The sequence below is a fragment of the Chiloscyllium punctatum genome, chromosome 1, assembly GCF_047496795.1.
Source record: "Chiloscyllium punctatum isolate Juve2018m chromosome 1, sChiPun1.3, whole genome shotgun sequence".
NCBI lineage: Eukaryota > Metazoa > Chordata > Chondrichthyes > Orectolobiformes > Hemiscylliidae > Chiloscyllium > Chiloscyllium punctatum.
Window position 1 is genome coordinate 41,909,753 of NC_092739.1, and position 12,923 is coordinate 41,922,675.

The 12,923-nt window shown below is 43.1% G+C and overlaps 1 protein-coding gene across 1 annotated transcript in view; it reads right to left on the reverse strand.

The window, feature by feature from the left end:
* Positions 1-12,923, reverse strand: part of LOC140453497 (uncharacterized) — an 85,453-nt gene that overhangs the window by 673 nt on the left and 71,857 nt on the right. The window lies entirely within an intron of this gene.

Sequence of the window (12,923 nt, forward strand, 5' to 3'; positions counted from 1 at the left end):
ACTGATCATCAGATGGAACACTGTGCACAACAAAACACTTCAAGTAACCTGAAAAGAAAGGCAGGATGAACCTGGAATGGACTATGCAAAGTAACAATTATCTCTTTAAACAATACTTTATAAACAAATTGCCAAGAATTTCCATTTTGGAATTATAGTATCAAGCAGATTAAAAATCAATTTCTGCCATGGCCCAGGATGATTACATGATTTGATTTACTTTATTGTAGTCACATGTACCAAAGTACAATGAAAATTTATGTTTTGTGAACAGTACAGGCAGATCAGAGTAAACAAGGACATACAGATCATAGGGTGATCTGTACATTCTTTTTGCCTTGTTATCTATACAAGCGAGATATCATGCAAGCCTGATGTGACCTTCTAGTCTCAAAGATTTTGTCACTGCATTTAAAAGTCAGCTGGAAGACGCTGCCGTCTCTCTGCAAGCTAGGCGTCCTCGAGGAGCCTTTTGTGTTGGTCTTCCCCCAATCTCCCTGTAGATGCCACCGTAGAAACAGACGCTTGTCTTGTCTTTCAGTAACACCACTTTGGAGGTTCTGTTGGTTGTCACATAGGGAAGAAAGGTAACTCCCTTCCCACATAATGGCACCAGGATGCTCCCCCAACAAACCAGTGCCAGTGGACCTCACCAGCGCACCTGGGTACAACGCCAGAGGAAAATGATTGATCTGCTGTTGCTGTGATTAATCTGCTGAAGGTCAGTGCCATCATTTTCCTCTCCGACAGCTCACACTTGCAGGGGCATTATTCAGTTTTAACTCTGCTACTGTACAGTGTCCAGGACTCACTCGCATAGTGCACTGGAAATCAAGCCCCTCTATTCCCAGAGCTGTCACAAATGTGGAAAGATTTAAACAAACTGTCCAAACTCCCAGTTTACCTGACTGCCGATCCCATTTTTAAAAAGACACTCACTGGGTAACTCCACTTAAGAAAACAGCTGTTGTTCACAAATGGATTGTCTTTAATGAATGGCAGAAAAGAAACACAAATTGCTAACTTTTACTTCTGCACTCACTAAAGACGAAAGACAGAGAGAATGAAGGCGAGAGAAGTGAAAGACGACAAGAGAGAGAGAGAAGGCAGATGAAGAGATTTAGGTGCTTCCTCCTTTAAGGTTTGGATGTTTCTGCTGTATTAAAGTCATAGAGTCCTAGAGATATACAGCACAGAAACAGACCCTTCGGTCCAACTCATCCATGCCAATCAGATATCCTAAACTAATCTAGTCCCATTTGCCAGCACTTGGCCCATATCTCCCCAAACCCTTCCTATCCATATACCCATCCAGATGCCTTTTAAAAGGTTGTAATTGTACCAGCCTCCACTATTTCCCCTGGCAGCTCATTCCATACATGCACCACCCTTTGCATGAGAAAGTTGCCCCTTTTATATTTTTCCCTCTCACCCTTGTCCAGAGTTGTAGACACTCACTCAAGGACCAATCAAGTACTTGTTATTACACTGAGAACATCTTAAGACACAGAATTGGTCCTGGTTAGAAAACCCAAATCAGAAGTCACACCTACCATTTGTCCTCCTCCTCCTCCTCACACCCTATGATTTGATGGTATAACTGCTCAAATCAGCTACCTCATAATTAAGATGTAAACAAGAAACAAAGTGCAGGAGAAACTCAGCAAGTCTGGCAGCACCTGTGAAGAGAGAAATGAGCTATATTTTCACTCTTCTTTAGAACTTTTATTTGAAATTTCCAGCGTCCACGATTACTTGACTTTATTTTACTCTCAGGAGGTAACTGTGCTCCCTAGCTAGCAGGTTATGATGATTTTCCTATCTCCAACTCAGCACAGCACTTCCTGTGGGAGGAAAACTGGCTGGACAAGCCAAACTATCTCTCAGCTCCTGACCATGACTCTGGCTTTTTAGAAACATGTCAAAGCTAGTTCATCAAATCAGTTCCTGCAATCTACAGACACCAGTAACTCTGTCTCCTCCAACCTTCCCGCAGTCAAATTCCCCGGGACAGCCAGAAGAAACCTTCTAAGAAAACATGTTGACTCATTCAGAAAAACTGACCCTAGAACGCAGTCATGGTGAGATCATTATGACTGACATCGCTGGTTGCAGCAAATCAATCTACATCAGGATATCATGATTTATTCAAATGAAAACATTTTTTAAAGCTCTTTCCTAGGAGAATATTCAGTCTCTAGGTAAATAAATACAGGGTATGTGGATACTTTTCACTGTCCAACAATTTTTTGGGACATCCTTCAAGAGTGAGAAAAGAATCTTTAACCATATCAGCACAACCAAAACTGTCTGTGTCAGTGTGTGTTATGCATGTGTGTGTTTGTGTATTGGGTGAGGGGCAGGGAGGCCAAGGTGAAGCAACCAGCCCTTGCACTGTATTTGAAAGTCATCCCATTTGTAGGGTCATTAGGAGAGTTGTCTCAGGCTTACCCTGCGTCTGAAAGCCCTTCCTGAAGAAGGGCTTATGCCCGAAACGTTGATTCTCCCGTTCCTTTGATGCTGCCTGACCTGCTGCGCTTTTCCAGCAACACATTTTTAAGCTCTGAAAGGCGGCTGAGCATTAAGCTGCAATAAGTCCTGAGGAAGGAGCTTCTTTTCCTTTAGATGGGAGTCAGATAGATTCAAAGGCCTCAGCCGATAAGAATTCTGTATTTGCATCCGTTCATCGCGGAAACACACTGGGAGCATAAGCCAGAACGTCCAGAAAATTTCTGGCTGCGTGAGCAAAAATTAAAAAGAGCAACTGGAGAGCTACTTTAAAAGGATTAGGCTGTGGCTAAAGAGTGAGTTGTCTAGACTGCCTTTCACACCATCACCCCTTCCTCTCCTCACCTTCTCTTGAAGATAATTTACCAGTTCCATGCAATTTAGGAAACCCTCCCACCTCCCCATCCATTGTGACACTAGATGCTATGGTGTATCAGCATTGGACTATTGTTGGTAACGGTACATTTTTGGTGGTATAGATGTGGTGGCCAAAAGGCCTCTCCTGTACTGTATGATTCTACAACTCTAGCCCTGCAAACATTCCTTTTTCAAGTATACATCTAAATTCCTTTTTAAAAGTTATTACTAAATTTGCTTGTACCACTCTCCCCTCCACAGGAACATCTTCCATCGTCACTTATAAAGGATATGTTTCGGAATTTTTAAAATATAGTTAGACTACTCCTAGTACCAACGCCATCACCCTTTCCCACTTTGTTGTGCAGTCAAATTGATTTCTACCATGTAGTGTTTAGCAAAAACTTATTTTTGATAAACTGAAGAGAAATCAGGAATATCTGAACAGTTTCAGCATTTAATCACACAATTTGGAAACATTTCTGACTGTAACAGCTGCTCCTTTTTTGAGGTATTTTAGGTGCTGGAGGTGATTTCCTTGAATTCCAGGAGTAGCAATTACTGTTTTTTATGCTGTTGCATTGTTTTGGAACTTTGGGAAGAAAAAAGTCAAAACAACAGCAGTTTTAAAAGGGAGAAGAGCAGACAAAGGAAGCACATGGTGAGGACAGTGCAGGAGAGAGAGAGAGAGAGAGAGAGAGAGAGAGAGAGAGAGAGAGAGAGAGAACCTGCACAGTTACTGCCTTTGCTGTCTGAATTCATGTATCGCTGGACATCGGAGTGCGTCTGGGAAAAGTAACAAACACTGAAATTCACAACTGATCATGGAGGAACCAGTTTGGGCGAAGTTCACTACACAGAATCAGATGAGTTAATTGTAATTTTAAGTGTGGCCTACAGAGAATCTGCAGTAGGGAGTAGAGTGGGTTCTTTCTTGATTATATGTTTTTGGAGATATGTCTCTTGATTAAACTTAAAATATAAGCCATAACTATTAATTTAATCTGGGGCAGTGTTTGTAGAGGAATAAGATGGTGTTATTTTCTGGGTCTGTAGATTGTGAAGGAGCAAAAATGGCCTTTAATAGAGTGATATATACTTCTTGTCAGATGTGGGAATTTAAAGAGAGTTTAAGGGTTACTGCAGATTATATCTGCAAAAAAATTCTGCTGGCTGCAAATCTTATCAGATCGAATGGATCAATTGGAGAGACAGTTAGTAGCAATGAGGAATTTGCAACAGCAACAGTACGTGATGGATGGCAGTTATAGGAAGGGGGAAAGTCTCAGATACAGTGACATAGATGGGTTAACTCCAGGAAAGGTAAGAGAAGTAGGCAGCTAGGGCAGGAGTCTTTTTTGGATATACCCATTTCAAACTGGTATGCTGTTTTGGAAAATGTAGGGCGTGATGGATTCTCAGGGGAACGTACCACGAACAGCCAAGTTTCTGGTATTGAGACTGGTTCTAATGCAACGAGAGGTATGTCGTCTTCCAAGAGATCAATTGTGTTGGGGGATTCTGTAGTCCGAGGTACAGACAGATATTTCTGTGGCCAGCAGAGAAAAAGCAGAATGGTGTGATGTTTCCCTGGTGCCAGGATCAAGGATGTCTCAGAGAGGGTGCAGAATGTTCTCAAGGGGGAGAGGGGCCAGCAAGAGGTCATTGTCCACATTAGAACCAATGACATAGGAGGGGAAAAGGTTGAGATTCTGAAGGGTGATTACAGAGAGTTGGACGGGAATTTAAAAAGGAGGTCCTCGAGAGTAGTAATATCTGGATTACTCCCGGTGCTACAAGCTAGTGAGGGCAGGAATAGGAGGATAGAGCAGATGAATGCATGGCTGAGGAGCTGGTGTATGGGAGAAGGATTCACATTTTTGGATCATTGGAATCTCTTTTGGGGTAGAAGTAACCTGTACAAGAAGGACGGATTGCACCTAAATTGGAAGGGGACTAATATACTGGCAGGGAAATTTGCAAGAACTGCTTGGGAGGATCTAAACTAGTAAGGTGGGGTGGTGGGACCCAGGGAGATAGTGAGGAAAGAGATCAATCTGAGACTGGTACAGTTGAGAACAGAAGTGAGTCAAACAGTCAGGGCAGGCAGGGACAAGGTAGGACTAATAAATTAAACTGCATTTATTTCAATGCAAGGGGCCTAACAGGGAAGGCAGATGAACTCAGGGCATGGTTAGGAACATGGGACTGGGATATCATAGAAATTACAGAAACATGGCTCAGGGATGGGCAGGATTGACAGCTTAATATTCCAGGATACAAATGCCACAGGAAGGATAGAAAGGGAGGCAAGAGAGGAGGGGGAGTGGCATTTTTGATAAGGGATAGCATTACAGCTGTGCTGAGGGAGGATATTCCCGGAAATACATCCAGGGAAGTTATTTGGGTGGAACTGAGAAATAAGAAAGGGATTATCACCTTAATGGGATAGTGTTATAGACCTCCTAACAGTCAGAGGGAAATTAAGAAACAAACTTGTAAGGAGATCTCAGTTATCTCTAAGATTAATAGGGTGGTTATGGTAGGGGATTTTAACTTTCCAAACATAGACTGGGACTGCCATAGTGTTAAGGGTTTAGATGAAGAGGAATTTGTTAAGATTGTACAAGAAAATTTTCTAAATCAGTATGTGAGTGTATCTACTAGAGAAGGTGCAAAACTTGACCTACTCTTGGGAAATAAGGCAGGGCAGATGACGGAGGTGTCAGTGGGGGAGCATTTTGGGGCCAGCGACCATAATTCTATTAGATTTAAAATAGTGATGAAAAAGGATAGACCAGATCTAAAAGTTGAAGTTCTAAATTGGAGAAAGGCCAATTTTGACAGTATTGGGCAAGAACTTTCAAAAGCTGATTGGGGGCAGATGTTCGAGGTAAAGGAACAGCTGGAAAATGGGAAGCCTTAAGAAATGAGGTAACAAGAATCCAGAGAAAGTATATTCCTGTTAGGGTGAAAGGAAAGGCTGATAGGAATAGGGAATGCTGGATGACTAAAGAAATTGAGGGTTTGGTTAAGAAAAAGAAGGAAGCATATGTCAGGTATAGACAGGATAGATCGAGTGAATCCTTAGAAGAGTATAAAGGAAGTTGGAGTATACTTAGAGGGAAATCAGGAGGGCAAAGAGGGTACATGAGATAGCGTTGGCAAATACAATTAAGCAGAATCCAAGGAGTTTTACAAATACATTAAGGACAAAAGGGTAACTAGGGAGAGAATAGGGCCCCTCAAAGATCAGCAAGGCGGCCTTTGTGTGGAGCCACAGAAAATGGGGGAGATACTAAATGAGTATTTTGCATCAGTATTTACTGTGGAAATGGATGTGGAAGATATAGACTGTAGGGAAATAGATGGTGACATCTTGCAAAATGTCCAAATTACAGAAGAGCAAGTGCTTGATGTCTTGAAACGGGTAAAGGTGGATAAAATCCCAGAACCTGATCAGGTGTACCCTAGAACTCTGTGGGAAGCTAGAGAAGTGATTGCTGGGCCTCTTGCTGAGATATTTGTTTCATCAATAGGCACAGGTGAGGTGCCAGAAGACTGGAGGTTGGCAAATGCGATGCCACTGTTTAAGAAAGGTGGTAAAGACAAGCCAGGGAACTATAGACCGGTGAGCCTGACCTCGGTGGTGGGAAAGTTGGTGGAGGGAATCCTGAGGGACAGGATGTACATGTATTTGGAAAGGCAAGGACTGATTCGGGATTGTCAACATGGCTTTGTGCGTGGGAAATCATGTCTCACAAACTTGATTGAGTTTTTTGAGGAAGTAACAAAGAGGATTGATGAGGGCAGAGCGGTAGATGTGATCTATATGGACTTCAATAAGGCGTTCGACAAGGTTCCCCATGGGAGACTGATTAGCAAGGTTAGATCTCATGGAATACAGGGAGAACTAGCCATTTGGATACAGAACTGGCTCAAAGGTAGAAGACAGAGGGTGGTGGTGGAGGGATGATTTTCAGACTGGAGGCCTGTGACCAGTGGAGTGCCACAAGGATCGGTGTTGGGTCCTCTACTTTTTGTCATTTACATAAATGATTTGGATGTGAGCATAAGAGGTACAGTTAGTAAGTTTGCAAATGACATCAAAATTAGTGGACAGCGAAGAGGGTTACCTCAGATTACAACCGGATCTGGACTAGATGGGGCAATGAGCTGTGAAGTGGCAGATGGAGTTTAATTCAGATAAATGCGAGGTGCTGCATTTTGGGAAAGCAAATCTTAGCAGGACTTATACACTTAATGGTAAGGTCCTAGGGAATGTTGCTGAACAAAGACACCTTGGAGTGCAGGTTCAGAGCTCCTTGAAAGTGGAGTCACAGGTAGATAGGATAGTGAAGAAGGCATTTGGTATGCTTTCCTTTATTGGTCAGAGTATTGAGTACAGGAGTTGGGAGGTCATGTTGCGGCTGTACAGAACATTGGTTAGGCCACTGTTGGAATGTTGCGTGCTATTTTGGTCTCCTTCCTATCGGAAAGATGTTGTGAAACCTGAAAGGGTTCAGAAAAGACTTACAAGGGTTGGAGGATTTGAGCAATAGGGAGTGGTTGAACAGGCTGGGGCTGTTTTCCTTGGAGCATTGGAGGCTGAGGGGTGACCTTATCGAGGTTTACAAAATTATGAGGGGCATGGATCGGGTAAACAGGCAAAGTCTTTTCCCTGGGGTCAGGGAGTCCAGAACTAGAGGGCATAGGTTTAGGGTGAGAGGGGAAAGATATAAAAGAGACCTAAGAGGCAACATTTTCACACAGAGTGTGGTACATGTATGGAATGAGCTGCCAGAGGAAGTGGTGGAGGCTGGCACAATTGCAACATTTATGAGGCATTTGGATTGGTATATGAATATGAAGGGTTTGGAAGGATAAGGGCCAGGTGCTAGCAGGTGGGACTACATTGGGTTGTGATATCTGGTCGGCTTGGATGGTATGGACTGAAGGGTCTGTTTCCATGTTGTACATCTCTATGACTCTAATTTGGGAGAATTTAATAATAGTAGGAGAAGTGAGGAACAGCCTTCTCAATTATTGATAAATTAGATGAGGTGCCGCAGAAAATACAAGTCATAGGGAATTTGGAACAATATATAGGGATCTGGTAGTGTTGAGAGAAATAGCATCATGAAAACATTGGTTATTTACTTGATTCAAATATTATTCCCTTTAGTCTCTATTGTTATGGGACTGAGTCATACGTTTTAGGTAAAACAGTGATCTCAGCGCTTGACAGCCTGCGGTTCAAGTTTGGGAATTTCCACCGTCCACTGAAATATAAAACATAACAAGTTACACTGAGAAAAGTTAGAGATTTAACAGTTTAAGTACAAGTGCAGAGGCAAGGAAAACTGCAAAGAACTAAAATAAAGGTTCATTACAGGGTGGAAGGCAGAAGTGATTCACATAAAAAGGCCTTTACTGGGGAGCAATCATTTCGAAAATACTACAAATCGAGAGACTCGTAAGAGGGTCATTGGGAAATAAAAGAATCACAAAGGCATCGTTATACCAAAGTTGCATATCTTACCTTCCAAAAAAGGAAGTATCACATTTCTTGCCGGTGTTTGCCAAATTTCATGGAGGGAGATCCTCCCTGAAAGGCCCGGATGCTTTTCTCCCCTCACCTTCCCAAATTCCCCTCACCTTCCCAAACCCCCCTTCATTAGCTCCCCTCATCTTCCCGAACCCCATCTCATTAACTCACCTCACCTTCCCAAACCCCCCTTCATTAGCTCCCCTCATCTTCCCGAACCCCATCTCATTAACTCACCTCACCTTCCCAAACCCCCCTTCATTAGCTCCCCTCATCTTCCCGAACCCCATCTCATTAACTCCCCTCATCTTCCCGAACCCCCCTCATTAGTTCCCCTCATTAGCTCACCTCATCTTTTCAAACCCTATCTCGTTAACTCACCTCATCTTCCCAAACCTCCCTCACTAGCTCCCCTCATCTTGCTGAACCCCCCTCATTAGCTCCCCCATCTTCCCGAATGTCCCTCATTGGCTCACCTCATCTTCCTAAACCCCCCTCATTAGGTCCCCTCCTTTCAAACCTTCCTCATTAGCTCCCCTCATTTTCCCAAACCTTCCTCATTAGCTCTCCTCATCTTCCCGAACCCCATCTCATTAACTCACCTCATCTTCCCGAACCGCTCTCATTAACTCACCTCATCTTCCCGAACCGCTCTCATTAGCTCCCCTCATCTTCCCGAACCCCATCTCATTAACTCACCTCATCTTCCCGAACCCCCTTCATTAGCTCGTCTCATTAACTCACCTCATCTTATTAAACCCCCCCCATTAGCTCCCCTCATCTTCCTGAACCCCACCTCATTAGCTCACCTCATTTCCCGAACCCCCCTCAATAGCTCACCTCACCTTCCCAAAACCCCCTCAGTAGCTCACCTCATCTTCTTAAACTCCCCTTGTTAACTATCTAATCTGGCCTAGAAGAGCCCCTCTCACCCGATTCCAGGCCCATTTTAATTTTAGACCTGGAACTGCTCACCACTATTGTGATATCCCAAAATGGACTAGCATCCCTGGGTACTGGCACCATCTTTAAAAGGCTGTTGTATACCTGGACAAGCACTATCAGTCTGGAGCAGCCCACAAGGTTCCTGAAATATGACCTGGATGTGGCAGAGAAAACTGGTCTCCCGCTTTGTGGGCAGGGACCTGGAGATCCTGCTGGGTGGATTGGTACAGAAGTAGGATCCCTCTTCTCCTCAGACCAGCAGAGGAGGCTACAAGTCATGACCATGCCACCCAGGTCAATGCCATCTCAGCCATCCGGAGGAATGCTTGGCACGGTAGGAAAAACGTCAACGAACCTCTCCACTCCACCAGCAAAAATGCCACCACCTTCTGTCCAATACCTCAAACTCAATCTTTCTTTGCTACAGTATCCACTACCAATAGGCTCATGATCTACGACTCTCAGCACTTCCTGAAACATCTTCCCTCACTCGCTGTCATTCATCCCAATCAATACCACTATAAAAGTAAAAAAAAACTACAGACGCTGGAAATCCAAAATAAAAACAAGTGAGCCTATTGGGATGCTTGCAGCATCCCTGCCTTGCATTACCTTGCTTTTTGTGCCTTGCTTCTCAGCCAGGTTCATATTATTGCTGTATTAATATGCTAAACCAAAGGGAGCATTAATGAAAAGCAGCTCAGCAATGCAGCCTGGTCTAGTCCATGAGCTAGGTATCAATCCCTAAGTGCAGAACTTTCCTGTAAGTGGAGGGTTCTTAGATGCTGGTCTATGTCAGATGATAATGTATGTCTGTGGATGTGGGGTGCATGTGACCAATGCCCATTGGGGTAACATGAAATGTTTGAGCCCTTTTGGTGCAGAAATTTGCTCTAATTTCCATGATGAGAATTTTCAGCGACCAATGTTCTTGCTGTCGTGATAGAATAGAAAGCTGCTTATTATGAGGCAGGATCTGCGGTCAGTAAGACTGTCCTTAGTAAGCAACTTGCCACAACACAGTGAGAATCTTGCCCAGCCCTTATTTAAGTGAGTTGTTCCCAACATCAAGATGGGCCTCACTGGACTTCTCGCATGATTCCGTGACATTTTTCACCATCGTCCAGTTATTCAGATCTCTATAAAATTCCATCCCATGCTTCTATTTTTAAAACTGCTTAATTGTTTGAATTTGCAACTCATATTAACCCGAGGTTTGACTTACTCAATCAGATGAACAGTAAAATTTTATGAGACTATTTGAAAGGAAGGGACAATTGTCCCAGGATCCCAGCCAATATACCTCATACCATCAAAAGCAAAGTCTTAATTAATGTACATGAAATGAAGGGAGCACATTATTCTACAGGGTATAAATCTTTGTTCTGCAACCAATATGTTCACTGAAATATCCAACAATCATTGACCATGGAAGGGTCTTTAGAAGGGTACAGTTATTCTGTACATGTTCCAATGTCAGCAGAGTAATTCCTGCAAGCTATTGCTACAGATAAAATGCATTTAAGATCAAATCATACAGTCACAGAACCATTACAATTATTTGGCCAATGAGCCCATGACAACTCTCTCCCCCTTTTCTGTTGCCCAAAATCTTAAATGTGTGTTCCTTAATTCCATGACTATTAGCTAATCTGTTTATCAAATTATCGAAAATCTGTCACCATGATGTAAAGCTTTCAAATTTCCTTCGCCCCTGGCAGAACAGCCCTAACTTTAAAACTTAACCTTACAGATAAAATCCCTCAACCGGGAGCAATTTTGCTAATTCTCTGCAATCTCTTAGACCTTTAAGTGTGGCGACCCGAATTAGACACAATATTCTAGTTGATGTCTGACCAAAGCTTTATAAATGGTGCCGCATATTTATAAAGCACAAGATCCCACATTTTCTACTGTACTCACTGAATATGTCATGTTGCCTTTAAAGATTTATACACACAAAGCCCTTCCAGTATCTGTCACTGCACACTTCTTAGAAGGGTACCATTAAGTCTACACATCCTCGGCCCGACCTTTCTGCCAATATGCAGCACCTCACGCTATATTAAATGCCTTCTGCTCCATGTCTACCCAGCCTGCTAACTTATCTGTCCTGTTTCAGTCAATTGAAATCATTCACAGAATCTGCCTTACCTTCAAATTTGATGCCATTGGCAAAAGTTGAAATTTTACTCTCTTTTCAGTATCCATGTCTCTCATACAAGAAATCCTGATTTGAAGTTGTGGTTGCATTACAGAAAATTATGATTTTAAATTAACAACTTCAAGTGAAATATGGTCTCCCATAGGAATCAATGAGGGATCAAAGGTTATGGGGATATGGTAAGAAAATGGAGTTGAAGGTTATTAAATCCATCATGATCTCATTGAATGGCAGAGCAAATTTGCTGGGTTGAATGGTCCATTCCTTTTCCTGTATCCTATGGTAATACAGTAGATGTGGTATCCATATATTTCTCAAAGACTTTGGATAAAGTGTTGCATAACAGTCTTGTCAGCAAAGATGAGGCTCATGGAGTAAATGGTCAGTGGCAGTATTGATTGGAAATTAACTGAATGACAAGAAAAAGAGAGGAGTGGTGAACAGATGATGATGACTGGAAATTTGAACATAGTGGGGTTTTCCAGGGAATTGCATGAAGAGTACAGATTTATTCGTAAATAATACAATCCATACTTAAATAATCAGTATATAATGTTGAAATTTGCAGATGATACATAACTTGGAAGCACTGAACTAGGAGCAGGATATTAATCAACTAAGAGATATTAATCAAGTCTAAATTTGGTGAAATGATCAGAAACTTTGCAAGTAAAATAGAATATGGAGATTAGTAAACTCATATATTTTGAAAGGAAGAACGAGGAAAGGCAATATAAAAAGGGTACTAAAAATCCCTTACCTTTCCCAAATGGTATCTATCTTCCAACAAAGAACACCATCCCTCTGCTAAATGTGTCCTGGGACCAGATCTAAAAAAGGGTAACTTACCTCTCTAAAAAGGTAGGAGACAGTGAGGTCTGCAGATGCTGAAGGTCAGAGTTGAGAGTGTGTTGCTGGTAAAGTACAGCAGGTCAGGCAGCATCAGAGAAGCAGGAAAATCGACATTTCGGACCGGAGCCCGTCGTCAGGAATGACGTTGGGAGCCTCTGAGGTAGAGAGATAAATGGGAAGGGGGGTTGGGGCTGGGGAGAAGGTAGCTGAGAGTGCAATAGGTGGATGGGGGGGGGGGGGGGGGGGTTTAAAAGGTGGAGAGAAGGGTGGAGTGGATAGGTGGGAAGGAAGATTGACAGGTGTGACAGGTCATAAGGACGGTGCTGATCTTGCAGGTCGGAACTGGGCTAAGGTGGGGGGGGGGAGAGAAATGAGGAAACTGGTGAAGTCCACATTGATGTCCTGAGGCTGAAGGATCCCAAGGCGGAAGATAAAGCGTTCTTCCTCCAGGTTTCGGGTGGTGAGGGAGTGGCGATGGAGGAGGCCAAGGACTTGCATGTCCTCGGCAGAGTGGGAGGGGGAGTTGAAATGCTTAGCCACGGGGTGGTG